General features: G+C 42.1%; 1 protein-coding gene across 1 annotated transcript in view; it reads right to left on the bottom strand.

Moving 5' to 3' along the window:
- cplx2b (complexin 2b) overlaps positions 1–25758 on the bottom strand; it is a 51790-nt gene extending 26032 nt beyond the window's left edge. Inside the window, exon 1 of the mRNA XM_085788976.1 lies at positions 25645–25758. The gene's annotated coding sequence lies outside the window, so the exon portion shown is untranslated. The remainder of the gene's footprint in view (positions 1–25644) is intronic.
- Positions 25759–27198: the final 1440 nt, after the last annotated feature.

Raw genomic sequence — 27198 nt, 5'->3', positions numbered from 1 at the left:
GTTAATTAAATCGGTCGTTCAAAAACTCAAAATCTTACCAAGAATATTTGTCTTATTTCTAGTCAAAACAAATCTCATTATACTTAAAATAAGACTCATCACATTAAAAAGCAGCTTGTTTTAGACACTTTTTACTTTTTTCAAGCAGATTTTCACTTGAAATAAGTAGAAAAATCTGATAGTGGAACAGGTTTTTCTTTCTTATTACAAGCACAAAAACTTGCTTTCACTGGCAGATTTTTCTACTTATTTCAAGTGAAAATGTGTTTGAAATAGGCCTGGGACGATAATAAATTTTGCTGGACGATATATTGTCCCACAAATTATTGACGATAAACGATATTATTGACACATTTTTTTGAGAACAAATTAACCACTAACATAATAATATTTCATAATAATGCAAGTAGACCCTTTTAAATGCGATAAACTTTTATTTCTCATGAGTATTTTTTTTTAACCATTGTAATTGGAATGACAATAACTTATATAGCTACTATCCTAAATAAATAAAATAAACAAAAAATAATAAACAGTGCAGTGCAGCTCTTCTGTCCAATAACGTGGGATAATAATGTCCACCTGGCTCCACTTTTCATTCAAACCAGAGCTATCGCTCTGATTCAAACAAACTAATGTGACTTCCACAGATGTAAGATTTCATCAATGAGACCAGCATTTATCCCCTAAAAAGTATTAAACCAGCTGGTGGTAAACCTCTAAAAACCTGCTGATAAGTTTTCTTAGTCGTTTTCTCCCCCAATGACGGAGGTTGACCGGCCCGTGAGCTGCTGCAGACTGTGGGAAGCCCCGCTCCTCCTGCTCACTGCTACCACATTAGCTCCAAAAACGTCGGAGGAAATCTCCTAACAGGCGATATGTGGATGAACTGACCACAGACTGGGGATCTAAACTGTGACTTTCTGGCATGAAAAAATATATAAAGTGACGTGTTAACAGCGCTGCAGCAAGAATTACGATAAAATAGCTTTTAGCTGCTTAGCTTAACAGCTAGCGCTGCCGGTTGCTGCCAAATGCATTCTGGGAAACAAAGATCCTGGATGACTGAAAAGAGGGTTCACTCCTTTCATTCTGCAAAACAAACGGCCCAGGTGCTGAGACCGATGCAGAGTGAAGCCTCTTGTCATCCAGCCTGGTTGGAGGAAAACAAATACGTGCGCACTGCGCATGCACATGGCGATTTATCGAGGCTGGAAAAACTATCGAATTCATTTTCATTTATCGTGCGATTAATTGATTTATTGATTATCGTCCCAGGCCTAGTTTGAAACAAATGAAAACCATCCAAAAACAAGTTCGTTTTTAGGCGATGAGAAGAGAAAATAGTTTAGTTTTGACTAGAAATGAGACATTTTGAAAAGAAATACTCCAAATATTCTTGTAAAGATTTTGAGTTTTTGCAGTGGGCTCTGTTTGTCTAAACGTTCACTCAGAAAGAACAATGAGATATTTTCACTTTCTGGTTTAAAACAGATGTTTATTTTATTTTCTATATTTTTTGTATTTTGTTGCTGTGGTTTCGAGTGTGTGTGTGTGTGTTCTTGTGTGTGTGGCCTCCAGGGATTCTGGCAGCAGAACATTTTCTGTTATCGTCACAGAAACAGACTCAAGGACACGTTAATGGAATAAAGGAAAGATCTGCTCTGACAAGGACATCTGGAAGAAGAGGACACACACACACACACACACACACACACACACCTACACACACACACACACACACACACACACAGGTTGCTAACCTTGACATGAAAGTCAGAATCCGTGACAATAAAACATTGAATTCTGGTCATTGATCAGCTCAGACTGGACGATGCCTTCACTTACATCCAGTTAAATTGCGCTGCTTGTTTTTTCTCTGCAGGTTAAAAAAAAGTACGTGATGAGTTCAATGTTTCCAGTTAATGTTGGAACAAACAGAAGACGTCACTCGTTTCTTCTGATTCTGCTCTGGTTATCTGCTCATCTCTTTATCTCTGCTCATTCTCTCTCTCCGTCACTAATCATCTCATTCATTTGTTTGTCTTCACCCTCCCTCCTTTTATTGCTGCTTTATCTCCTGTTCTCCTACACATACACAACAAAAACACACACCCCTCCATCTAATTTATGACTTAAGACCCTTTTTACACACTGAGGACATAGGCTATATTTCATGCGGGTAATTTGCACGTTCATTTATTTTTTCTGAAACTCTGGTTTTCACACAGACAGTGAACGTTACGCAGCCAAAATGCGACATAATTTCTACGGTCAATATTTCTGAACTTTCGTCCGGCGACTAAACGCATCAACCAATCATGTTGCGTGGAAAAGAGGTACGTCACATTTCCCATCGCCACTGGTATGAACAGTTATATTTCACATTTTTGTTTCTTTTATTTGTCAGTGTGTAAAGGCCTTTAGTGTTAAATTCATGTGTGCTCATAACATGTAGTGAAAACACTTTGCTTTCCAAAACTCCTCGTTGTCTCTTTAATATTGTTTTTAAATTATTTTTATTTTACCATATATGTATTTTCTTAGGCTACATATAGATTATGGTTATAGCATCTCCAACACAATAAACTCCTGTCTTTTTTATTTCAATTCATGAAATTTAAATGGAAAACTTTTAAGTTGATATTTATATATTAAAGGGATAGTTCAACATTTTGGGCAAATTGGCCCATTGCTATACATCCCTATAGTTTTAGGAGCAAGTTTGTTACCTTGTTTGTCCAGTTGCTTTCGATTTAACCTCCCTTGAGTTACCTTTAATTATCGGTGCAAGCTATTTTTAGAATGGCAGAGTTGTTTCAGACGAAAATGCAGAGACTGCTTGATGAAAAACTGTCCCTGAACGCAACGCGCATCAGCAGTTTTGCATGAATTTCCCTCTAAAACAACTCTGTGTGGTAACGTTGCGTTATTATCTCATAGCGTGGTGAATGTGCAGGTCACAACTTGTCCACCAGAGCGTTGTGGAGTTGTTGGATTGTGTATTTGATGAGTTTGACGAGGGAAACCAAGAAATCCCATGACCCTCCGTAGCGTAGCTCTGAGCAGCTCGCGGCTCTGCTCCGCCGTTCTAAAAATAGCTTGCACCGACAATTAAAAGTAACGAACCTACTGCTATGACTGTTGAACTATCCCTTTAAAGGAAAAGAGGAAAAAGCATTTCCTTAGTTTCATATTATACACAAAGGATTAAAATAGGAACTGTGAAAATAATTTATAAATCAACTATGAATCCATCAATAAACATTGATGATATTTAAAAATGGTTTTAACAAAAACAGCAGAAAACTCATTAAATAAAACAATCAATTTATGGTTAAAGGGACAACGAGGAGTTTCTATTTGGTTATAAAAAAGTCTCACGTTAATGTGGATGAATCTACGTTACCCACTTGTTAATGGGCCCATTTTCGATAAATATATTGTTTTGTCTCTATCGTTATTTTGTTATTATTAGTGGTGGCGGAAATGCTGGTCGAGCCGACCAGCATTTCTTTACTTTCGGTTTCGCGGACACTCATGAGAATAACGTAGCTGAATCGCCGTTTATGGTGGGAACTACGACGGTATGTGATCGTCTTCCAACCTCTGACTTTAATTCTTGATGAGTCTGTCTTGTGCCGGTCAAAGAATTTCACGGTGCGCGGAGGCTCATAAATGTAGTGAGAAAACACTTTGCTTTTCCAAAACTCCTCGTTGTCCCTTTAAACAATATATATTTTTAAATGACTGTATTTTAACTTTATGATTTTTCCTGTGACGCGGCTGCTCCTCCGTACATTTATGTGTTCATGTCCTTTAAACCTTTTATCTCCTCTCAGCTGTTTGTTTTCAGATCGTCTCCACCTGTCTGCACCTACGTAGCCTACATCAGGAAGTCGACTCCTGCACGTCGGCGGCGGCGCCTCGTTACGTAATCAGCTGATCAGTGGGCGTCGTCGTCGTTGGACTGGAAGCTGAAGCAACGATAAACAACAGACTGAAGCTTTCAAACCTTATGTAACCCTGGTGCCTTTTACACAGGGACGAGCTGCTGCTGCACCATACAATCACTGACAACAGCACTGCAGGGCAAACACCATCCATCCATCCTCCATCCATCCATCCATCCTCCATCCTCCATCCTCCATCCTCCATCCATCCATCCATCCATCCATCCTCTCCCCTCCCCCAGCACCAAAACACTTCTCCTCCATCCTCTCCTCCTCCTCCTCCTCCACTTCTTCTTCTCCTTCTTCTCCTTTCTTTTTTAATTTCATAATCCCAGCACTGGCAGCAGCAGCGGTGGTGCGTGATGTGGGATAATGTTATCAGGGCCGGGCAGGACGCCGCGCTGATCCTATCCACTTAATTGGAAGTTGTTTCCGAGTTGTTTCGGTTGGGGGCCGGAGACGAGGACGAGGATGGAGACGAGGACGGGAGCAGCTCGGCTCGGGAAGGCGAACATTAGTCTGTCAGAGTAACATGTTAATGAAACGTGCTGCAGAGGGAAAGACACTGTGGATGTGTCGCTGCAGCTCAGAGATGATGATGACAGCTCCATTACCACGGCTGCTGCTGCTGCTGCTGCTGCTGTCGTCAGGGAAACTCCTTCACTACCATTCTGCTGAGTTTCTGCTTTCAGCTTCAAACTGTAAAGATGCTGCACATTTATCATCGTCAGCAAAACAACAACAACAACAACAAGTGTGTGACAGAGGAATGTCACGATGACTGGTTTGCACAATTAATGGCGGTTTTAAAGGGACAACGAGGAGTTTTGGAGAAGCAAAGCGTTTTCACACTACATTTATGAGCCTCCGCACCGTGAAATTCTTTGACAGGCGCAAGACAGATTCATGTTTTCATTCATCAAGAATTAAAGTCAGAGGTTGGAAGACGATCAGATACCGTCGTAGTTCCCACCATAAACGGAGATTCGGCGGTGTTATTCTCATGACTCGCCACGAAACCGAAAGTAAAGAAACGCTGGTCGGCTCGCCCAGCATTTCCACCACCACTAATAATAACAAAATAACCATAGAGACAAAACAATATATTTATCGAAAATGGGCCCATTAACAAGTGGTAACGTAGATTCATCCACATTAACGTGAGACTTTTTTATAACTAAATAGAAACTCCTCGTTGTCCCTTTAAATAATCGACAGATTAATTGATAATGAAAATAATCATTAAACACAACAATCTCTTCTGTGTGAGACGAAACAACAAGTCAACACATGAGTCCAGGAGTCTGACCCTAACCTGCAGGACCTGAGCACAGGTTCTGGTTCTGGTTCTGGTTGGTCACACAGATCAAAGTGAAAGTAACTGATGGACTAACGAGCTCCGACAGCAGGAGGAAGAGTATCCGTCTGCTGAGACACTGAGCCACATAAATCAGAGGTAAAACGCTGCTGTCGCCTTCAACCAGCGTTCAAGGACAGATGTTAAACACCAGGACACACACACACACACACACACACACACACACACACACAGCAGCCTTTCACCCGGTGCTTGATGACTCGACCCTGGAGACGCTCAGTCAGACCTGAATGAACAGATCAATACCGTGACCGTGGAGACGGGTCGTGACAGGTGCAGCGTCCAGACCAAGTGAGGACGAGTCCACCTGAGGACAAAGCTCTCAGGCCACACACACACACACACACACACAAACACACACACAAACACACGATATACCATTATATCTCTATATCTCAACAGTGATGCTTTTGAGATTCAAGTTTCAAGATGCTTATTGTCATATACACAGATTACTGTAAAAACCATGCAATGAAATTCTTACCTGCAAAAACTCAAAATCTTACCAAGAATATTTGTCTTATTTCTAGTCAAAATGTCATTTCTAGTCAAAATAAATCTAATTGTATTTAAAATAAGACTCATCACATTTATTTATTTATTTATTTTTTAATCTGATAGTGGAGCAAGTTTTTCTTTCTTATTACTAGCACAAAAAACTTGCTTTCACTGGCAGATTTTTCTGTTTATTTCAATTGAAAATTAGTTTGAAACAAGTGAAAATGATCTAAAAACAAGTTAATTTGTAGGTGATGAGTCTTATTTTTAAGTGGAAAGAGATTAGTTTTGACTAAAATTGAGACATTTTGACAAGAAATAAGACAAATATTCTTGGAAAGATTTTGAGTTTTTGCAGTGCACTGCCTCCCTTCATTACATTACAAAAAGATGGTATGAAAGGTGTAAAAAATAAATAGAAGAAACTAAAAATAAAAACATATTTGCGCTAAGAAAGAACAATCACTTCAACAATCACACAATCACAAACCTGAAATGTGCATAAAGTGCATAGTGCATGAGTGCCATATGTTAATTATAAGAGGATTTGATATCATGAAGATATATAAGTTTATATGAAGCTAAATGTGTTTATTTAATCAGTCTATATGTTTATTAATGATTTCCTCATCAATTTTTTATTAGTTTTCAACTTAAGTAATTTCTTTTGGACTCTACTGTTTACATCAGTAGGCTACACACTGACAAGAATAACGCGACTAATTCATATTATCGTTTATAAAACCTTGAAGCTGTCTTTGTTGATGTTGTTTTTGTAAATAAAGGTTAAGGAAACAGGAAGTTGTCTCAGGTTCAGGTCGTGTACTGTACGTACAGGAAACATGGACGACGTTCCCGGTGTGAAGTTCATTTGGCAGACGTTGGGCCGTTTGGATGAATTATTGATGAGCTGCTCTGAGATCAGCCGGCAGGAACTGATGACATCATTTATTCATGTGACTCGACTCGGCCGTGATGGATTATTCCCTCGGTTTAGACTGGAAGGCAGAGGACGGCAACACCACTGGCTCATTTTTCTTCCCGTCGACGCTGAAGCAGCTCGAGGAGGAAGCTAATTTTAACTTTGCATATTTAATATTTTAATCCCAGTTGAAAAAAAAGTTTATTAGAGCAGCGACTTCCTGCAGGTGAGAGATGATGACAGGGTTAAAACTCAATTAAACGTTTTTTTTTTTTTTGTGGCTAAGGTTCATATTGACGAGGGTTAGGGTTAATTCATTACACTCGATACATGTTATTTTTATTTAGTTCCTTCCATCTGTTTGATAAGAGGCTGGAGCAGTTTCACACTGCAAAAACCGAAAATCTTTCCAAGAATATTTGTCTTATTTCTTGTCAAAATGTCTAATTTCTACTCAATACTATAAACTCTTTTCACTTAAAATGAGACTCATCACCTAAAAATTAACTTGTTTTTAGATAATTTTCACTTGTTTCAAACTAATTTTCACTTGAAATAAGTAGAAAAATCTGCCAGTGAAAGTAAGTTTTTTGTGCTTGTAATAAGAAAGAAAAACTTGCTCCACTATCAGATTTTTTTTACTTATTTCAAGTGAAAATCTGCTTGAAAGAAGTAAAAAGTGTCTAAAAACAAGCTGCTTTTTAATGTGATGAGTCTTATTTTAAGTAGAATGAGATTGTTTTGACTAGAAATAAGACAGATGTTCTTGGTAAGATTTGGGGTTTTTGCAGTGCATGGAACCATGTTCAGTAATCACAGATGTAAATAAATACCCGTCGTGTTCACTCCATCATCTGTTCACAAACAATGACATCGATGCAACGCTGTGGGCGGAGCTTAATGCAGCTAGACGACAGATCGTTTACACAAGATAAATCGATGTTTTAAAGGTACATTGTGTAGGAATTCCTCCCATCTAGCGTTGTGGTTGTATATCATAAGCAACTCAGTCGTATTTTTCATGCTGCATTCACCTGAAATTGGGCAGACGGCAGACGGACGACAGCTGCTGCACGTAACGACATAAACAAGCCTCTATGTAAACAAGTGGTCCGTCAGCACGAGGCAAAACAATACACATGACAATATGTTGTCATGGCGATGTGGTATTGTTGACCTGACCCACGTTTTACCGGCTTTCTCTGGACTTCTGTGACTAAAATGACATCTGGTTTGTTACCGACTCTCTGTGTTTGTCAAGCTGTTAAATTCATTCATTCATTCATTCATTCGTTTCCTCATTTTTGTATCCAATAAAAATCTTGTTTAATTCCGTTTTTCAAATGTTTACGCCAATCCCACAAACTCTAAATCTCGCCGGTCGCCATGACAACCTCCAGATGTTTCAGCTAAAACAACAAACTAACACGGTTTTTGTTTCCCTTGTTTTATTAACCCTCTTGTATTTCCTGATTAAAACAAAACAACAGGGAGCAACACGACAACAGGAACGAGTGTCGTGTCGCTGCTGTGATGATGTGTGGAAGATTAAAAAGTCAAAGACGCAAACAAACAAATAAAACAAAGAGAGAGGACGAAAGAGGAGAAACAGGCGGAGAAGAGAAACGTGGTGATGAAGATGAATCAAAGAGTCGGTGACATTTTCAGAACAAACTCATGGAGCCCGAAGACAAAAGAAGCAACGACACAAAAGAGAAACAAACACTCTGCACTCGTTTGTTGACATTTCATTATCCGCCGGTGTTTTACTATTCACATCCATTCAGAATGTCACCATCCATCCATCCATCCATCCATCCCTTCACCCTTCTCTCTGTTCATTCATCCCTCCATCCTCCTGGTTCATCTGGGCTTCATTAATTAATTAATTAATTTTCAACTTTCACTTCTCCATCCATCCCTCCATCAGCCTGTCTGATACTCTTACATCATCCATCCAACCATCCATCTCTACCTCCATCCCTCCATCCATCTCTCTGTTCATTCATCCCTCCATCCTCCTGGTTCATCTTGGCTTCATTAACCAGTCGCTTCATCATTTGGTTCATCCTTCCTTTTTCAACCTTCACTTCTCCATCCATCCCTCCATCAGCCTGTCTGATGCTCTGTCATCATCCATCCATCCATCTCTACCTCCATCCATCCATCTCTACCTTCATCCATCCACCCATCCATCTCTACCTCCATCCATCCATCCATTTCTACCCTCATCCATCCATCCATCCATCTCTACCTTCATCCATCCAACCATCCATCCATCCATCCATCTCTACCTTCATCCATCCATCCATCTCTACCTTCATCCATTTCTACCTTCATCCATCCATCCATCCATCCATACATCCATCCATTTCTACCCTCATCCATCCATCCGTCCATCCATCCATCCATCCATCCATCTCTACCTTCATCCATCCATCCATCCATCCATCCATCTCTACTTTCATCCATCCATCCATCCATCCATCCATCTATCCATCTCTACCTTCATCCATCCATCCATCCATCCATCCATCCATCCATCCATCCATCCATCCATCCATCCATCTATCCATCTCTACTTTCATCCATCCATCCATCTGTACCTTCATCCATCCATCCATCCATCCATTTCTACCCTCATCCATCCAACCAACCAACCATCCATCCAACCATCCATCCATCTCTACCTTCATCCATCCATCCATCCATCTCTACCTTCATCCATCCATCCATCCATTTCTACCTTCATCCATCCATCCATCCATCCATTTCTACCTTCATCCATCCATCCATCCATCCATCCATCCATCCATCCATCCATCCATCCATCCATCCATCCATCCATCCATCCATCCATCCATCCATCCATCCATCCCTCTTTCCCTTCCCATCACTTCATTTTGAGTTCTCCACCCACATTCAGTAAAACCCCTCGGTTGAACTCAGGGATGTAGTAATCTAACCAGACCTGGTTCTATCCACAAGTTTCCGAACGTCATCGGTGGTCAAAACCAGAAGCCAGTTTTGCATTTCCGGTGGAATTGGACGTTTACGTTTCCATGGTTTTCAGTCGTTGTCATAGTTGCGGTAAACGCATGGATCTATTAACGCTGACTTTTAACACGGATGTCAATTTGTGTGATATCCACTGTTAAAAGCTGGTGTGATGATCCATGTGTTTTACAGATTTTCATTGAAAAAAAAAAAATCCATGCATTTACCGCGACTACCGAAATTATTGTTGTTTTCTGTTGTGTGCTATGCTAAGTAATGCATTGCATTGCAGTTATTGTACTGCCTGAGTTGTCAATGCTTGTCATGTTGTAGTATTGTGTGTTGGATGTTGTACGTACAGAGTGACAATCAATTTCCCTTCAGAGGGATAAATAAAGTAAACCAACCAACCAACCAACCAACCAACCAATTCCACCGGAAGAACAAAACCGACTTACGTTTTTGACGTTTGGAAAAAGGTGGATATAAACTGAGGCGGAGGGATACGACCGTGATGTGATGAGTCTATTTCTTCAAAAAGAGAATAAACAAAATAAATAATAAAACTAAATGAACTGAATTGACTCTATCTAAATATAAATGAACTGATAAACAACCAACTATTAGAGGGACCAGGACTTTTATTTTGAAATTGCTCTTGTCAGGCTGTGATTTTATTTTGAAACTGAAACTTAAAGATGAGACAAAATGATTCAACACGACGGCAGAATCTGTGGTCAGGAGCCAATAAGATCACATGTACATGGTCTATAGGCTCTACAGAACCCCCCACCCCCCCCACCCCAACCCAACCCCCCACCTCCCACATCTTCCTCCCCTCAGGCGGCGGAGGACTGAGGGGGAGGAAGCAGCTCTATATCGCCAATGAGGCATCGGTCCATTTGTCTTGTGGTTGAGTAGCTGAAGAAGAAGAATAAAGGGATGGAGGGGGTGGAGGTGGAGGGAGGGAGGAGGGAGGAGGGGGGTGGACGTGAAGAGAAAGGAAGGATAAGGAGGAGAAATGAGGGCAGAGGGGGGAGGAGGAGGAGGAGAGGGGGGGGGGAGAAAGGGTGAAGAAGATGAAGGTGGAGAGAGAGGGGGGGATGTGATGTAGACAGAAAACAGGAGAGAGAAAATGATGGAGAGAAAGTCAAAGAGGAGAAGAAGCTGTTTTGAGTGAATTTAACTTAAAGGGCAATTCCACTCAAATTCAACCTGGGCTCTAGTTTCTACTATTTCAGCTGTTCTGCAGTAGTTCTGTTTGTCCCTGCATCACCACAGCAGCGTAGAATGGGAGCAGACGGCTGTTTACATCCCATAAAACAGACACCAAGGGGTTTGTTCACTTCAAGAGAGACAACATGTTTGTAAACGGAGCTGTGAGCTGTGCCTTCACACCAAAAGTGCTTTTAGTCGCTCTTCACGTCAAGTTCGATGGTGCTGGTCATTTAAAGGAGCCGAGGGACGTCTCTATTCTGACTGGTTGTCGCTAATTACCATAAAGTTAACAGAGACTCAACTTCTTGTCTGGTGATGCTTTGTACGCTTTGGAAGCGCGGCTGCACTGCAAAAACTCAAACTCTTACTAATAATATTTGTCTCATTTCTAGTCAAAACAAATCTCATTATAGCCTACTTAAAATAAGACTCATCACATAAAAAGTAGCTCGTTTTTAGACACTTTTTACTTCTTTCAAGCAGATTTGATTTGATTGAATTGATTTTTTTTACTTATTTCAAGTGGACATTTGTTTGAAACAAGTGAAAAAGATCTAAAAACAAGATCATTTTTAGGTGACAAGTCTTATTTTAAGTGGAAAGAGATTAGTTTTGACTAGGAAAGGAGACATCTTGACAAGAAATAAGACAAATATTACTGAGCAGATTTTGAGTTTTTTCAATGTGATGGCAGTTGACACTTTGGGCTCTCATTGAAAATGAATGACTTCTGGCATTTTTGAAGTTTTGGAAGCTTTTGGTGTGAACGCACAGGAACACAAAGCCTTGCGTGAGAGTCACGTTGTAGGCTCAGTATGTTCATAGGTCGTCTGAAGCTCCTGTTTGTTTTATCAACAAAGGGATATCAACCCAGAGCCACGACGTCTTCGTAGCAGTCAGAGTAAATCTGACTGTTGTTTATTCTACCTGTAAACACACTGGGTATGTCAACCTGACTACTGTATGAGACTTATATTATTCCAGCTCCGTTTCCAAACATGAATTAGACAGGAAGTTAATAAATAAACAGGAAGTTAATAAATAAAACACAACAACAACGATGAGACGTCAGGTCACATGACGACACAGCTTTAGCCACGAGAAAACATCTAAACTGAAGAATTAAACGTTAAAACTGGGACCTGAAATTTAACTTTCACCTCACCAACTGTCAGATGTTATGGCCCATTCCTGACGAGTGCTTCCTGAAAATCTGACACTGAGGTATCTGAATGTTTCTCTTTGTTAAAGGGACAACGAGGAGTTTCTATAAGAAAGTCTCACGTTAATGTGGATGAATCTACGTTACCCACACTTGTTAATGGCTCCATTTTCGATAAATATATGGTTTTGTCTCTATCATTATTTTGTTATTATTAGTGGTGGTAGAAATGCTGGGCGAGCCAACCACCGTTTCTTTACTTTCGGTTTTGTGGCGAGTCATGAGAATAACGCAGCCGAATCGCCGTTTATGGTGGGAACTACGACGGTATGTGATCGTCTTCCAACCTCTGACTTTAATTCTTGATGAATGAAAACATGAGTCTGTCTTGCGCCGGTCAAAGAATTTCACGGTGCGGAGGGCGGAGGCTCATAAATGTAGTGTGAAAACACTTCGCTTTTCTAAAACTCCTCGTTGTCCCTTTAATGGTCCTGCCATCAGCTGAATCAACCTGTTTGTTTAAATAAAGTTTTTGCCTGAAATCAAAATGATCTCGTTCTGTTTGAGGATGTGAACATGAAGCTGCTGCTGTTTTTTCTCTGTTTCTTCTTCTCTTTGAATGTCCTCAGAGACAGAGACAATGATGTGTGGGCGAGAGGTTTGTTCGACCACATGACACTGCTGCTGCTGCTGCTGCTGCTGCTGCTGCTGCTGCTGCTGCTGCTGCTGCTGCTGCTGCAAACAAAACAACTCAAAATAAATAAAATAAAAAACATTTGAACTTTATTTCCTGAGAGCAGCTGCAACTGATTATTATCAATAAACTGATTGATTATTTAACGAATGAGTGCGAATGAATAATGTTGAATCTGGAACGTGTCACAAAAATGTAACAAATGTTAAAGTGATTATCAGGATTATTATTGATCAGGTTCTGTCATACGTCTGATTGATTTAACTGATCTCTGGCTTTGTGGAGGAAATCTGGTTTTTCTCCAAACATTTGTGCGTGCATGTGTGTGTGTGTTGTGATAAGGCTTTCTATAGAAGCACAGACGTCGACCTTTGACCTTTCGGTTGCTAATTGCTGAAGATCTGAAGTCTGTGGAGCTGAACGTCGTCCAGAGGAGCGTTTGTTTTAGTCAGTAAACATCGGGTGTGTGTGGATGGGGGGGTGGGGGGGGGGGGTCTATAATCAAGTTACACTGGATACAGCTCCCCTTCCTCCTCCTCCTTAACAAAGCTGGAACAATGGATGATTAACATTAAACACAGAGCAGAGGAGACGACAGGAGGAAGTGCAGAGTTTAAAAATACGCTGGCGGCGGCGAACAGCACCTTCGTTTAGAGTCGCTAAATCAGACGACTGTTTGTTTCTGTATCAGTTTAATGGTGCGTTCAAGTCCGGACAGCGACAAGTAAATACCAAGGTGAGGTCAGAGGAGCTGCAGTTCCTCCCCTGACCACTAGAGTCAGTCTCTATAGACTAGAGTCAGTTTCTATGGAGACAGGTCTGAAACAAAGTTCATTTTCTCCTGATTCGTCCATTTTAGCGTCAAAATGTTCAGAAGAGATGTGTCGTGTGAAAAATGAGTCTGCTGGTCTCCTAAAGGGGGCGGAGTCAAGGTCTGCCGGTCTCCTAAAGGGGGCGGGGTCACGGTCTGCTGGTCTCCTAAAGGGGGCGGAGTCACGGTCTGCTGGTCTCCTAAAGGGGGCGGAGTCATGGAGAAACCCACGGGACACAGAGACAGGAAACTGACTCGTAGTGGAGCGTCTTGTTTCTAAACCGTCTTTGTTATGGTCTGGTACAGAAACAGATTTGGTTTCCATGACGACTGTTTATGGGGCATGGCCTCTGCTACAAACACTCTCAGCTCCACACAGGCTCCTCCTCCTCTTTGACCATATTTGGATTGGAGTCAGACTCGGTGCAGCAGCTTCAGAAACCAAAGGGGGCGGAGCCACAGAGGAGACGTCCATCTTTGTTTCCTGGTATCTAAACAGGATTTGGATCTATAATTCTGTCAATAACCGTATTGATCCGGTGTTGAACATCTTCACTGCACAGTTTCTACATGATGTCAGAGAGAGAGCGACAGTTCACACCGTAAACAAAGACCTGACTGGTCCCTTTGTTTTGTCCTCTCTGCAGACTTTTACATATTTATCTGGACTGAAGCGAAGCGTCGTCGCAGCGACAGGTTCTTTAACTGAACCTGCTGTGTGGTTAATTATCTGAGGACGGAGGACGGAGGGATTCATTACACGGCTGATTGAACAATAAATCAGAGTGTTTTCTGAGGGGTGACGGAGCATCGTCCACCGAGGCCTCGGGTCTGAGGACAGAGTCACTATGACACGACAGAAACTGGAGAGAGAAAAACTTCTGATGGACTCAACGTTTATATATAAACCCTCAAATTCTCAACATTTTATCGTTTAACAATAAATAACTTTGATTATTGATTGTGTCCTCATCATATCTGTCCGTCACCTGCTCTGGCTCTCAGCTGATGACCTGCTCCTCTGACTCATCCTAAATCTCTGAGTCTGAGTCTGAGTCTGAGTCACCATCGTCTCTTCCTGTCGTACATTTCTCTCCTGTTTTCCATTAGATGAGTCGTAGTGAAATTATTTTGACGTTTATTGGTTTTTAACGAGCTCTCAGACGTTTAATGGACTGAAGGTCAAAACGAGGCGACGTCGCTCTGACCTCGTGTCTCCTGATGAAACACAAACACTCCTCGCTTTTCTCTGTGTTTCGTTTCTGCTGCTAATTCAGGATCATCAGAGACTCTTAAAGGGACAACGAGGAGTTTCTATTTGGTTATAAAAAAGTCTCATGTTAATGTGGATGAATCTACGTTACCCACACTTGTTAATGGCTCCATTTTCGATAAATATATCGTTTTGTCTCTATCGTTATTTTGTTATTTTAATTAATGGTGGAAATGCTGGGCGAGCCGACCAGCGTTTCCTTACTTTCGGTTTCGCGGACGCTCATGAGAATAACACCGCCGTATTGCCGTTTATGGTCAGAACTACGACGGTATCTGATCGTCTTCGAACCTCTGACTTTAATTCTTGATGAATGAAAACATGAGTCTGTCTTGCGCTGGTCAAAGAATTCTACGGTGTGCGCGGAGGCTCATAAATGTAGTGTGAAAACACTTCGCTTTGCCAAAACTCCTCGTTGTCCCTTTAAATTACACATTATTTTAATCAGCAGCACTTTGAGCTGGTGCGTTCAGGTTCAACCTGGGAAGTTGGATTTTCAAATTCTGAGTCACAAAATTTAATCTGGAGGAAACTCAACAACCTTGACCTCAAAGTCCAAGATGGCTGGATTGGTCCATCCCAGCCACTGTAGTTTGAGCACTACTCTTTTTCTCTGTTATGCATTCAGGGCCTCAGGTGTCAAATAAAGTAATCCTAATTTATGTTCAGTTTCAAATTCTCTGTTTTGACTTTATTTCCCCCTTTAACAACAAAAAATGAAATATTTTTTATAACTTCTATTATGTTTTTTTGCATCTTATTTTTCTTGGATATTGATCGCATAAAGAAATGTAATAATGAGTGCTTGCTGCAGATGAAATGTTCTTAATCAATAATCTCATCAATACATTGACAGTGCATGTTGCTGTACAGCAGCAGCTGTTTCTGCCTGTTACTGTAAACTCAGATGAACTTGTCGGCCTCTCTCTCTCTCTATCTCTCTCCTTGTCTTTAACTCCGTCCTATAGCTGATGCAAAGTGCTGCCCGCTGTTGCCCCAGCAACAACCCTTTGGCACCTGTTGCCGTGGATCACCGTGTTATAGCGTTTGCCAGTCGTTGACGTTCCAGATGACTGAGGACGGAGAGAGAGAGAGAGAGAGAGAGAGGGAGCAGCTTGTAGAGCAGCAGGGGAGGGAGGGGGAGGAGGAGGAGGAGGAGGAGGAGGGGGAGGGAGGGGGGGCGGGGGGGGGGTGGAGTTCACTGATCTGGGTTCAGTGCTGTGAAGTTTCAGGGTTAAAGGACAAAACAATTAACGTCTCCAACAACAAGTTCTGTCCTTTCAAATTAAAACGTCAGTGAGATGAACAGTGTCACTGGGTCACATGTTCCCTCATCACCATGAACACACACACACACACACACACACACACACACACACAAACACGCAGAGCCGTGAAGCTCTATACAGTATAAAGGTAGGTCTGCATCACTTGTAGATAATAGATGAGCGTTTAAATCTTTCATGTTTCCAGACGGCAGATAAATAAAACAGTAACATGTCGAGCAGTAATGAACAGTGGTGGAGAGTGGTGTCAACAGTAGTGAACAATGGTGACGACAGTAGTAAACAATGGTGATAACAGTAGTGAACACGAGTGGCGAACAGTGGTGACAACAGTAGCAAAAAGTTTGCGACAACAGTGATGATGACAGTAGTGAACAGTGATAAACAGTAGTGAACAGTAGTGAACCGTGATAAACAGTAGTGATATTGTATTGTATTGTATTGTAGTGATATTGTATTGTGGTATTGTGATATGGTACTTGTACCATACTAAATGTTATTAATGTTGTTATTAATGTTTTGTACAATTGTCGTTATGTGTGCCGCGGGACTACAGATGGAAATTAGCCCAGAGCTAAATCTGGTGTATTTACATTTTTTATAATGTTCATTAATATGCAAAGTCCCGTCACAAATAAACAATAAATGAAATGAAACCGTGATAAACAGTAGTGAACAGTGATGAACAGTGGTGAACAGAGATGAATAGTAGTGAACAGTGATGGACAGCAGTGAACAGTAATGAACAGTGATGAACAGTAGTGAACAGAGATGGACAGCAGTGAACAGTGATGGACAGTAGTGAACAGTGATGGACAGTAGTGAACAGTGATGGACAGTATTGAACAGTATTGAACAGTGATGAACAGTATTGAACAGTGATGAACAGTAGTGAACAGTGATAAACAGTAGTGAACAGTGATGAACAGTAGTGAACAGTAGTGAACAGTGATGAACAGTATTGAACAGTGATAAACAGTAGTAAACTGTGATGGACAGTAGTGAACAGTAGTGAACAGTGATAAACAGTAGTGAACAGTAGTGAACAGTATTGAACAGTGATGGACAGTAGTGAACAGTGATGAACAGTAGTGAACAGTGATAAACAGTAGTGAACAGTAGTGAACAGTGATAAACAGTAGTGAACAGTGATGAACAGTAGTGAACAGTGATAAACAGTAGTGAACTGTGATGGACAGTAGTGAACAGTAGTGAACAGTGATGAACAGTATTGAACAGTGATAAACAGTAGTGAACAGTGATGGACAGTAGTGAACAGTGATGAACAGTAGTGAACAGTGATGGACAGTAGTGAACAGTGATGAACAGTAGTGAACAGTGATGGACAGTAGTGAACAGTGATGAACAGTAGTGAACAGTGATGTACAGAGGTGAACAGAGGTGAACAGTGATGGACAGTAGTGAACAGTGATGGACAGTAGTGAACAGAGGTGAACAGTAGTGAACAGTGATGGACAGTAGTGAACAGTGATGGACAGTAGTGAACAGAGGTGAACAGTAGTGAACAGTGCTAAACAGTAGTGAACAGAGGTGAACAGTAGTGAACAGTGATGGACAGTAGTGAACAGTGATGGACAGTGGTGAACAGAGGTGAACAATGATGAACAGTAGTGAACAGTGATGAACAGTAGTGAACAGTGATGAACAGTGGTGAACAGTAGTGAACAGTGATGGACAGTAGTGAACAGTAGTGAACAGAGATGAACAGTAGTGAACAGAGATGAACAGTGATGGACAGTAGTGAACAGAGATGAACAGTAGTGAACAGAGATGAACAGTAGTGAACAGAGATGAACAGTAGTGAACAGAGATGAACAGTAGTGAACTAGGGCTGCCACAAACGATTATTTTGATAGTCGACTAGTCACCGACTATTTTTTTCGATTAGTCGACTAATCGGATCATACGTAAATTGAATGCAAAACATACAGATTATCGCACCAGCATGCAGCTGCTCTTATATACCATCATTAGCTTTCAGCTTGAAGTGTTTGGTATATGCTAACTAAAAATAAAGACAATTAAGATGATAGTTCATTTAACATTTAATGAAATATGCAGCTTTAACTGTAGCATAAAGTGCAAACAGCTGAGTAAAATAAGGATAAGGCACTGGCCTAAACAACACCAAAAATAAATACTTAAGGTTTTTTAGGTTTTTCTTTCCTTCATTTGTCTCTGGCATTAAACATAGCTACATTTAAATAAAATGAGGTAGACACCTGAAACTAAGGAATTATTCACAATAATAAAGTTTTGGTAGGCTTGTCATTCAAATATAACTTGCTCAGTGTAAATAATAGTCGTTCTGTTAAAAAAAAATCGAATAGTTTATAAGACAATCGTCTTGTCTGAAAAAAATTAAATGTTCCCTTTTTACTGTCACAGAGGGAGAAACATGGAAAGACTCCACCAGAAAGTTCTGTGTGAAACTCTGTCAAATGAAAACAAGTGAAACTGAGGTGCAGCTCAAACTCTGCAAGGTGTGGACTGTGATGAGAAGCTACCGGAAAATATTGACGTAGTTTTACGCCGGGAGAGAAGACTTGCTCGTTAAGATGAGCGCTCATTACGTGACGAGGACCGCTGTGACCAGACGCGGTAACGTTCTAGTTCTCCAACACCGATCTCAAAGTCCGCGATTTTATTTTTAAATGACGAACGGCTGTTTTTCAGTCCGTGATTTAAAACGGTGGAGCGGCGGTACCGCTGCTAGTAGCGCTTCTCATTTAAAACGACAGACGAGAGAGAGAGAGAGGGGGAGAGGAGCGGTGGTGGCGGTGGCGGTGGCGGCGGCGGCGGCGGCGGCGGCGGCGGGGGGGCGGGCGGGGGGTTACACCGGTGCCGCTTGATGAGGGACAAGACAGGTAGAGAGAGAACAGAGAGAGAACACCTATGTGTACTGAGTGAGTGCGTGCATGTGTGTATGTGTGGTGCGCGGCTGCGGCGGCGGGTGCGTGTGTGGAAGGTGCGGCAGCAGTTTTGAGAGAAAAACAAAATTAAAAACAAAAACAAACAACGACGCATCGACTATTAAATTAGTTGTCGACGATTTTAATAGTCGACGTAGTCGTGACTAGTCGACTAATCGTGGCAGCCCTATAGTGAACAGTGATGAACAGTAGTGAACAGAGATGAACAGTGATGGACAGTAGTGAACAGTGATGAACAGTAGTGAACAGTAGTGAACAGTGATGGACAGTAGTGAACAGTAGTGAACAGTGATGAACAGTAGTGAACAGTGATGAACAGTAGTGAACAGTGATGAACAGTAGTGAACAGTAGTGAACAGTGATAAACAGTAGTGAACAGTAGTGAACAGTGATGAACAGTAGTGAACAGTAATGAATAGTGATAACCAGTAGTGAACAGTGATGGACAGTAGTGAACAGTGATGAACAGTAGTGAACAGTGATGGACAGTAGTGAACAGTAGTGAACAGTGATGAACAGTAGTGAACAGTGATGAACAGTAGTGAACAGTGATGAACAGTAGTGAACAGTAGTGAATAGTGATAACCAGTAGTGAACAGTGATGAACAGTAGTGAACAGTGATGAACAGTAGTGAACAGTGATGAACAGTAGTGAACAGTGATGAACAGTAGTGAACAGTGATGAACAGTAGTGAACAGTGATGGACAGTAGTGAACAGTGATGGACAGTAGTGAACAGTGGTGGACAGTAGTGAACAGTAGTGAACAGTGATGAACAGTAGTGAACAGTGATGAACAGTAGTGAACAGAGATGAACAGTGATGAACAGTGATGGACAGTAGTGAACAGTAGTGAACAGTGATGAACAGTAGTGAACAGAGATGAACAGTAGTGAACAGAGATGAACAGTAGTGAACAGAGATGAACAGTAGTGAACAGTAGTGGCGGCAGCCATGAACAGCAGAGTAGTGACGACAGTAATGAACAGTGGTGACAACAATAGTGAACAGTGGTGACAAGTTGTCATAACAGTAGTGAACAGCAGCAACACAGCAACAACAGTGGTGACGAGTGAGTCCCTCAGCTTCAGTCTAAATCAAGAGCTGCAGGCGTCTAATTGAAGCTTTTTCTCAGTCGGTTATAAATAATGCAGCTTTTATGAATTCTCACTGACGTACAGTCGCTCCTGCAGCGAGGACCACACACAGACACACAGACACACACACACACACAGTTTGATTATATCAGTGTTTATCCAACATGGCCTGAACCACAGAAACATTTGCTGGTCATTAATCGATACAGACACCTCCTTCTCAACTAAACACACACACACACACACACACACACACACACAAACACTCCCATGAGCCTTTGCACTGATCTGGTCAAAGCGACACACCCTCTGTTGTGTTTACATGTTTCTCATCAGCAGCTGTCAGAGCAGTAGAGTCGGAAGGAAATGACAATAAATCAAATCTTGAATCATAAAAAGAAAACGCAGTCATGTGATCTTATCTGTGTTGTGTTCAAGTGCAGCATCGTTAAAGTCAACTCCATTTATAACAGTCCTGCAGTAACACAGACACTCGCTGAGGCTCTGAGGATATTTTGGGGTTTGACTGTGTTTGATTGACAGGTGTCTCAGCCTGTTACAGTCAGTCATGATGGCAGCCATTCACTGACCCCGCCCCCTTTTTTTAATCAAACCAGTCACATCTGTCTCCAGCAGCTGAGGAAGAGGAAGAGGAGGATGAAGATGATACTATGACAGTGAAGGTGTCAGAGACTCAGAGTGAGTGATGGACACATCAGATCACACACGCACACACGCACACACACACACACACACACACACACACACATACAGGTGTGTTGTTTATCAGACAGCAGCAGGTGAATCCTTCAGAGCTCCTGTCAATCAAACCTCACACTGCAAAAACTCTAAATCTCTCTTATTTCCTGTCAAAATGTCTCATTTCTGGTCAAAACTAATCTCTTTCCACCTTAAATAAGACTCATCACCTAAAAATGTACTTGTTTTCAGAGAATTTTCACTTGTTTCAAACAAATTTTCACTTGAAATAAGTAGAAAAATCTGCCAGTGAAAGCAAGTTTTTGTGCTTGTAATAAGAGAGAAAAACTTGCTCCACTATCAGATTTTTCTACTTATTTTAAGTGAAAATCAGCTTGAAAGAACTAAAAAGTGTCTAAAAACAAGCTACTTTTTATGTGATGAGTCTTATTTTAAGTAGAATGAGATTAGTTTTGACTAGAAATAAGACAAATATTCTTGGTAAGAGTTTGAGTTTTTGCAGTGCATCAGGCCCCGCCCCCTCCAGGTTAGAAACAGGAAGCTGTGACAAGCACTCAGCTGGTTTCTCCTGTCGTTCTCATGTTATGATCCTCTGATGATTCTAATGATTATTAATTATTGCTTAATTATTAGCAGTTTTTATGGGTCCAGCAGCTGTTCTAAAAATTGATTTTATTATTTGTTGTGAAATATTTTTGTCACATTTGAAGCAGAAATGATCGATATGTTGGCACTCCACCTTCTGAAAATGTCTCTTTTTTTTGTCTTATTTACACACCTGTATTTTTTAACCGTCACTAAAACCTATGACTCGTTCATGTCCTGCTGTAAATCTCAGTTATCTGGGAAGTACGGTGGCCCTGAAGGGTCAACTCTCTGTATCTTAGGAAAACACATGCAAACACACTCCCAAGACAACAGGAAGTGTTTCTGGGGACACGATAAAGCGAGGGACCGGTCCGGGGCCTTTAGTTCGGCTGTTTTCGAAACCGCATACTACCGTCCTGCCTACTACATACTGCGTTAGTATGTACTGTATACTGCATACTGAATGTGGGATTCAGTCTGCTATTTCAGCCGACCAACACTGTTCACACCGCAGTATGCAGTATACAAGTTTCCCAGAATGCATTTCGGAGCAACCGGTAGCGGTAGCTGTAAAACAGGCTAAAAGCTGTTTTATTTCCCACTCTAGTGCTGTAATTATGTAACTTTATTAAGTTTTAATATTTTTTCATGCGAGAAAGTAACTGTTGAGATCCCAAATATACGGCCAGTTTATCCAAATGACGGCTGTTTAGAAGTTTGCTCCGATGTTGAAGTGAAGCTCCGCAACGACTGCGACATCACAGAGACAGTAGCCGGTCTGGAGAGCTGCTCGGCCGGCCAACCTCCGTCGTCATCCCGGGGGAGAAAACGATCACTAATTAACTTACCCACAGGTTTTTAGAGGTTTACCGCTGGCCGGTTAAATTATTTTTAGTAGACAAATATTGGTCTCATTGATGAAATCTAACAATTGTGGCAGTCGCATTAGTTTGTTTGAATGAAAAGTGAAGCTTCTTGTGTGTATTGGACAGAAGAGCAGCGCTGCCTCGGGGCTCTGGAGCCTACGGACAGAATCACCACATTTAAAAAAATAAATAAATGTTTTACAATGAACCGATCAGTCTGCATTAAGTTTTATTTTATTAAACTATATAACACGGTTACGGTCCACGGCAAAGATAATTCACTACCATCTTTCGTTACGGTTAGACGTCAGGGGCGCATTGCATTGTGGGATACAGTACGCAATATAGACTGGTCAGATGCATACTGGAGATATTTTCCGAATCAGTACAACATCAGGGAATTTTTTGGATACTGCATACTACATTTTGACCAAATCAGTACATATTAGCAGTATAGTGTGCGGTTTCCAAGACAGCCTTCTTCTTCCTCTTGACTTTAAACGTTATGCAGACATCTTCCTGTTGAAGCTGTTTTGAAGCTGCTGTGTTTTGACCCTGCAGAGCCACCGTACACCTGTGAGATTCAGCTGCTGAACTGTGAATGAAACTGTCAGAGCTTCAGGCCCAATCCCAAACTAGTCCCTACTCACTACCACTTCACTACGAGTGTCACTCCAAATGGAGTTCCACTCCCAGCTGCGGAGGGCACTCCTGATTAAGGGGGAGGGTATAAACGTAAAGCCAAACAAGTGAGACGCCCTCGCTACCTTACCGGAAACAGGAAAGAACCGTTATCATGGAGACGCGTTGCCTGTGCTGCAGCTGTCATGCCGTTTACCAGTTTAAACTCAAGACAATTCAAAGTGCTTTATATAAATTAAGAACAGACATGAGGACAGAGGGTAGAAGCAAAACAGTGCAATATGAAGGACAAAATATTTACATAGGAATTGGAATGGGTTAACTCAAGAATAACATAATAACATAAAACCTAAAATCAGCCTCCCTATACCCACAGCCTTACGCTTAAAAAAAAAAGAAAAGAAAAAGAATCTGAATTTAAACATTTGTCTGACTAACATTTATTTCATCTAATGCATAGATCTATGCTTTTGATGTGATATGCAGCCTGCTGGTGCCTGGCTCTATACAGCAGCCTGCATCAGCAGCCTGCATCAGCGTGACAGCTCAGCCTTCAATTTCTAAATCCCTCAGTTTATTTTTACACATTAGTGACCAAGCTCATCGTTCATTAGTTCATATTCATCCTCACGTAGGCTACTGTTCTCCTCACTGCGCTGTCGGACCTGCAGCTCTGTCACTGTTGCGCTGTAGCGCTTCACCCCCCCCCCCCCCCCCCCCCCCCGCGCGCGAGCCAGTTCGGGACCGGAGACGGAGCAGAGACCCAGGTCCGTGCAATTTCACTCCAGCTTCACATGCAGACAGTCCACAAAGTTGAAAGTTGAAAGAGTTTCTGATCGTTGTCAGTTTGTTCCAGGCGACTGAGTTATTATTATTTTTTTTTTTTACCCAGCTTGTATTTAGGGCCGGCCTTTATTTGTCTGTGTAAACAATTGAATACTGGCTATTATTTGAGGGAATCCCGTATGTTATTATAAAATAACTTAAAATCAGATCTTTAATCATTGATAAGCGTGCGTCTCTCCCCCAACTCTCCCAACAAAAATCCCCCCTCCCTCTCAGAAAATATCCGAGTTCCGACGTCCACGGATAAAGGTGTGTTTGATCTAAAATACTTGGAAGAAGTAGACGGAACTACACTTGAATTACGTTTCCTCCATTGTCCGGACGTAATTTCTGCTGCAACCACCAGCGAGCCTGCACCTGTGCAGACTCGCTATTTAAGGGCTTGACAAGCCACTTCCACTCAGTGGTAATTGGTTTGGGACGGCCCTTAATATGGCGGATCTCCGCGTGAACGCGCAAACGGAGGGGTAGTGGATAGGGTGAGGGGATAGGGGCGGTGGTTTGGGATTGGGCCTCAGTCTCACTTCACAACATCCTCCTCTTCCTCCTCCTCCTCTTCCTCCTCTCTCTGTGGCTCCGCCCCCTTCACCTCCACCTCCACCTGTCTGTCTGTCAGCCACCTCCTCCATGTTTCCTGCTGTAAATGAATGAGTGAAGCTGCACAGGCTCGTCTCCGTGCATGTGATTGGCTGAATGCGTCTCAATCACACCCATTCACAAACACACACACAAGCAGCTCTCAAACACCATCTATCTGACATGTAGGCTACTGTATGTGCACACACCTTTGATTTCAAACTGTATTTCCATGATACACAAACACACACACACACCAGCAGCACCACCCTGCACTATTACACCCCCCTCACCTCCCACACACACACACACACACACACACACACACACACACTGGTGCATTACATAAAGCTAATCAATGCACTGGCAGCTATAAATAATTCAGTCTCCACCATCCATCACCAGCAGAGAAGCTGCTGCTGCTGCTGCTGCTCGGTGCCGGTGTCAGTAGCTACTGCAGAGGACCAGGGCTCGGTTCGGCTCGGTTCGGTTCGGCTCGGTTCGGGATGGTTCGGTTCGGCTCGGCTCGGTTCGGCTCATTCAGAATCTACAAATCCCCAACACTGTTTTTCAATGAAACCTCCTCTTCATCATCATCACCACTCTACTCGCACCTACAGAGACATGGCGCCAACAGACAGACCCGCCTTCACCTGGTCCAAACACCGAGGAGTGTGTGTGTGTGTGTGTGTGTGTGTGTGTGTGTGTGTGTGTGTGTGGCTATCACCACCGCAGCAGCACGAGCTCCAGGCGCCAAACACTGAGACGTAAAATTAAAGAAAAAAAACAAAAAAACAAGAGATTTCTGTTGCACATCACATCACATCACAGCGCGCGAGCGAACGAACGAACGCACGAGCTCCTGCTTCCGCGTGCAGCTCTAAATACCGCGGCCAGGTGAAGCGGACTGATCCAGAGTCAGACTACACCTGTCTGCAGAGGAACAGACGGACGAACAGACAGATGGATGGATGGATGGATGGATGGATGGATGCAAACACACACACACACACACTCCAGCAGCTCACGCCTTAAAAAGCCCTTCATCACTATCCTCCTCTTCCTCCTCTTCTTCCTCACACCGAGCGAGCTCACATCTTCCTCCTTCCTCACACACACACACACACACACACACACACCCCAGTCAGTCTGGTTCCTACTGACCTGCTGATGCGTCTGAAGCGGCCGAAGGATCCGGATCAGTCTGCAGCCGGAGCTCCGCGCGCTGCCCGTCCTATATCCTCTCTCTCTCTCTCTCTTTGTCTCTCTACCACCACCGCCGCCACCCCTCCTCGTGCGCACTATTACCTCACTCAACACAGCCTCCTCCGCTCGTGCAGGGATGGAGCATATGGCGACAAGAGAGAGAGAGAGAGAGAGAGAGAGAGATGGTTCAATATGAAACCTGTTAGTCAAACAGCCGCAGCCTGCATGTGTCCGCGTGCAGCCTGCAGCAGCAGCAGGTGAGGTGGAGGTGTCACGAGAACGGGCCAAAAAAACAAACAAAAAAGAAAAATCACCTTTAACTGAGAGGAACAGGTGGAGCAACAGGAAACAAGAGAGCAGCGAAACAGAGACGTTAATTTACTATTTTGTGTAAAATCAGGGTTTTCACTCACTGAACTTGTGACTTTTGAAAACATAAAGGTAATTTTTAAATAAATAGGAGACAACACGAAGCAAAAAAAACCCTTTGCAGGTAAAAGAAACTGAAAATCCAGTAAAACACATCAGACACTATAATGTTTCTGAAGCTGCTCAGATGAAATAACTGGATTTATTCTCAAACTTTAACAGCTTCACTTCCAGTCCAAAAAAAAAATCTCTAATCTCTACAGAGAATTAAATTAGAAAGAAAAAATGACTTAAAGGTATAGTATGTAGGAATTCTCCCCATCTAGCGGTGCGGTTGCATATCTGAACGTATTCTTGATGTTGCATTCACGGGAAATCGGGCAGACGTCAGACAGACAAACACAAAACAAAACAATACAGGCGTGACAATATGTTGTCATGGTGATGTTGTATTGTTTACCTGACCCACGTTTTACCGTCTTTCTCTGGTGGAGTAAAATGACATCCGGTTGGTTTGCCGACGGCCATCTGCCTGACTGCACCTGAATGCAACACCAGTGCCTCCGTCCTTCCTCACACTACACAGTGGTGACAGTTTTAACAGGCCGAGCCCACAGCTCCGCTCAGTTTCCGTGGTTACCTACGGTCACGCTGCCACTCAACGTAAAAAATGGAGATGCAACATGGCCGCCTCGGTTCGGTGCATTGCCCACAATTTGTAACGACTTGGAACAACTCATTCTAAGGTACGAGAAAGCTTTTATTTGTATGCGGCTGTGATTCCACTTCAGGGAAATATGTATTTATGAAAGACATATTTGATTTTTGCCAATAAAAAGCCAAAGAAGTTACATACTGGGGCTTTAAATAAACAGGAGACATAACAAACAAAACAAAATCCTTTGCAGGTAAAAGAAATTGAAAATCCAGTAAAACACATCAGACATTAATGTTTGTGAAGCTGCTCAGATGAAGAACTGAATTTATTCTCAAACTTCAGCAGCTTCACCTCCAGTCTAAAAAAACTGTAATCTTCAGAGAATTAATTTAGAAGGAAAAAATTACTTACAGCCCCAGTGTGTAACTTATTTGGCTTTTTATTAGCAAAATTCAAATATTGCTTTCACAAATACGTGTTTCACT

Source organism: Trachurus japonicus, chromosome 10 (assembly GCF_045865225.1).
Source record: "Trachurus japonicus isolate A0001 chromosome 10, Traja_1.0".
In the NCBI taxonomy this organism is placed as follows: domain Eukaryota; kingdom Metazoa; phylum Chordata; class Actinopteri; order Carangiformes; family Carangidae; genus Trachurus; species Trachurus japonicus.
This window is presented reverse-complemented; position numbering and strand designations above follow the sequence as displayed.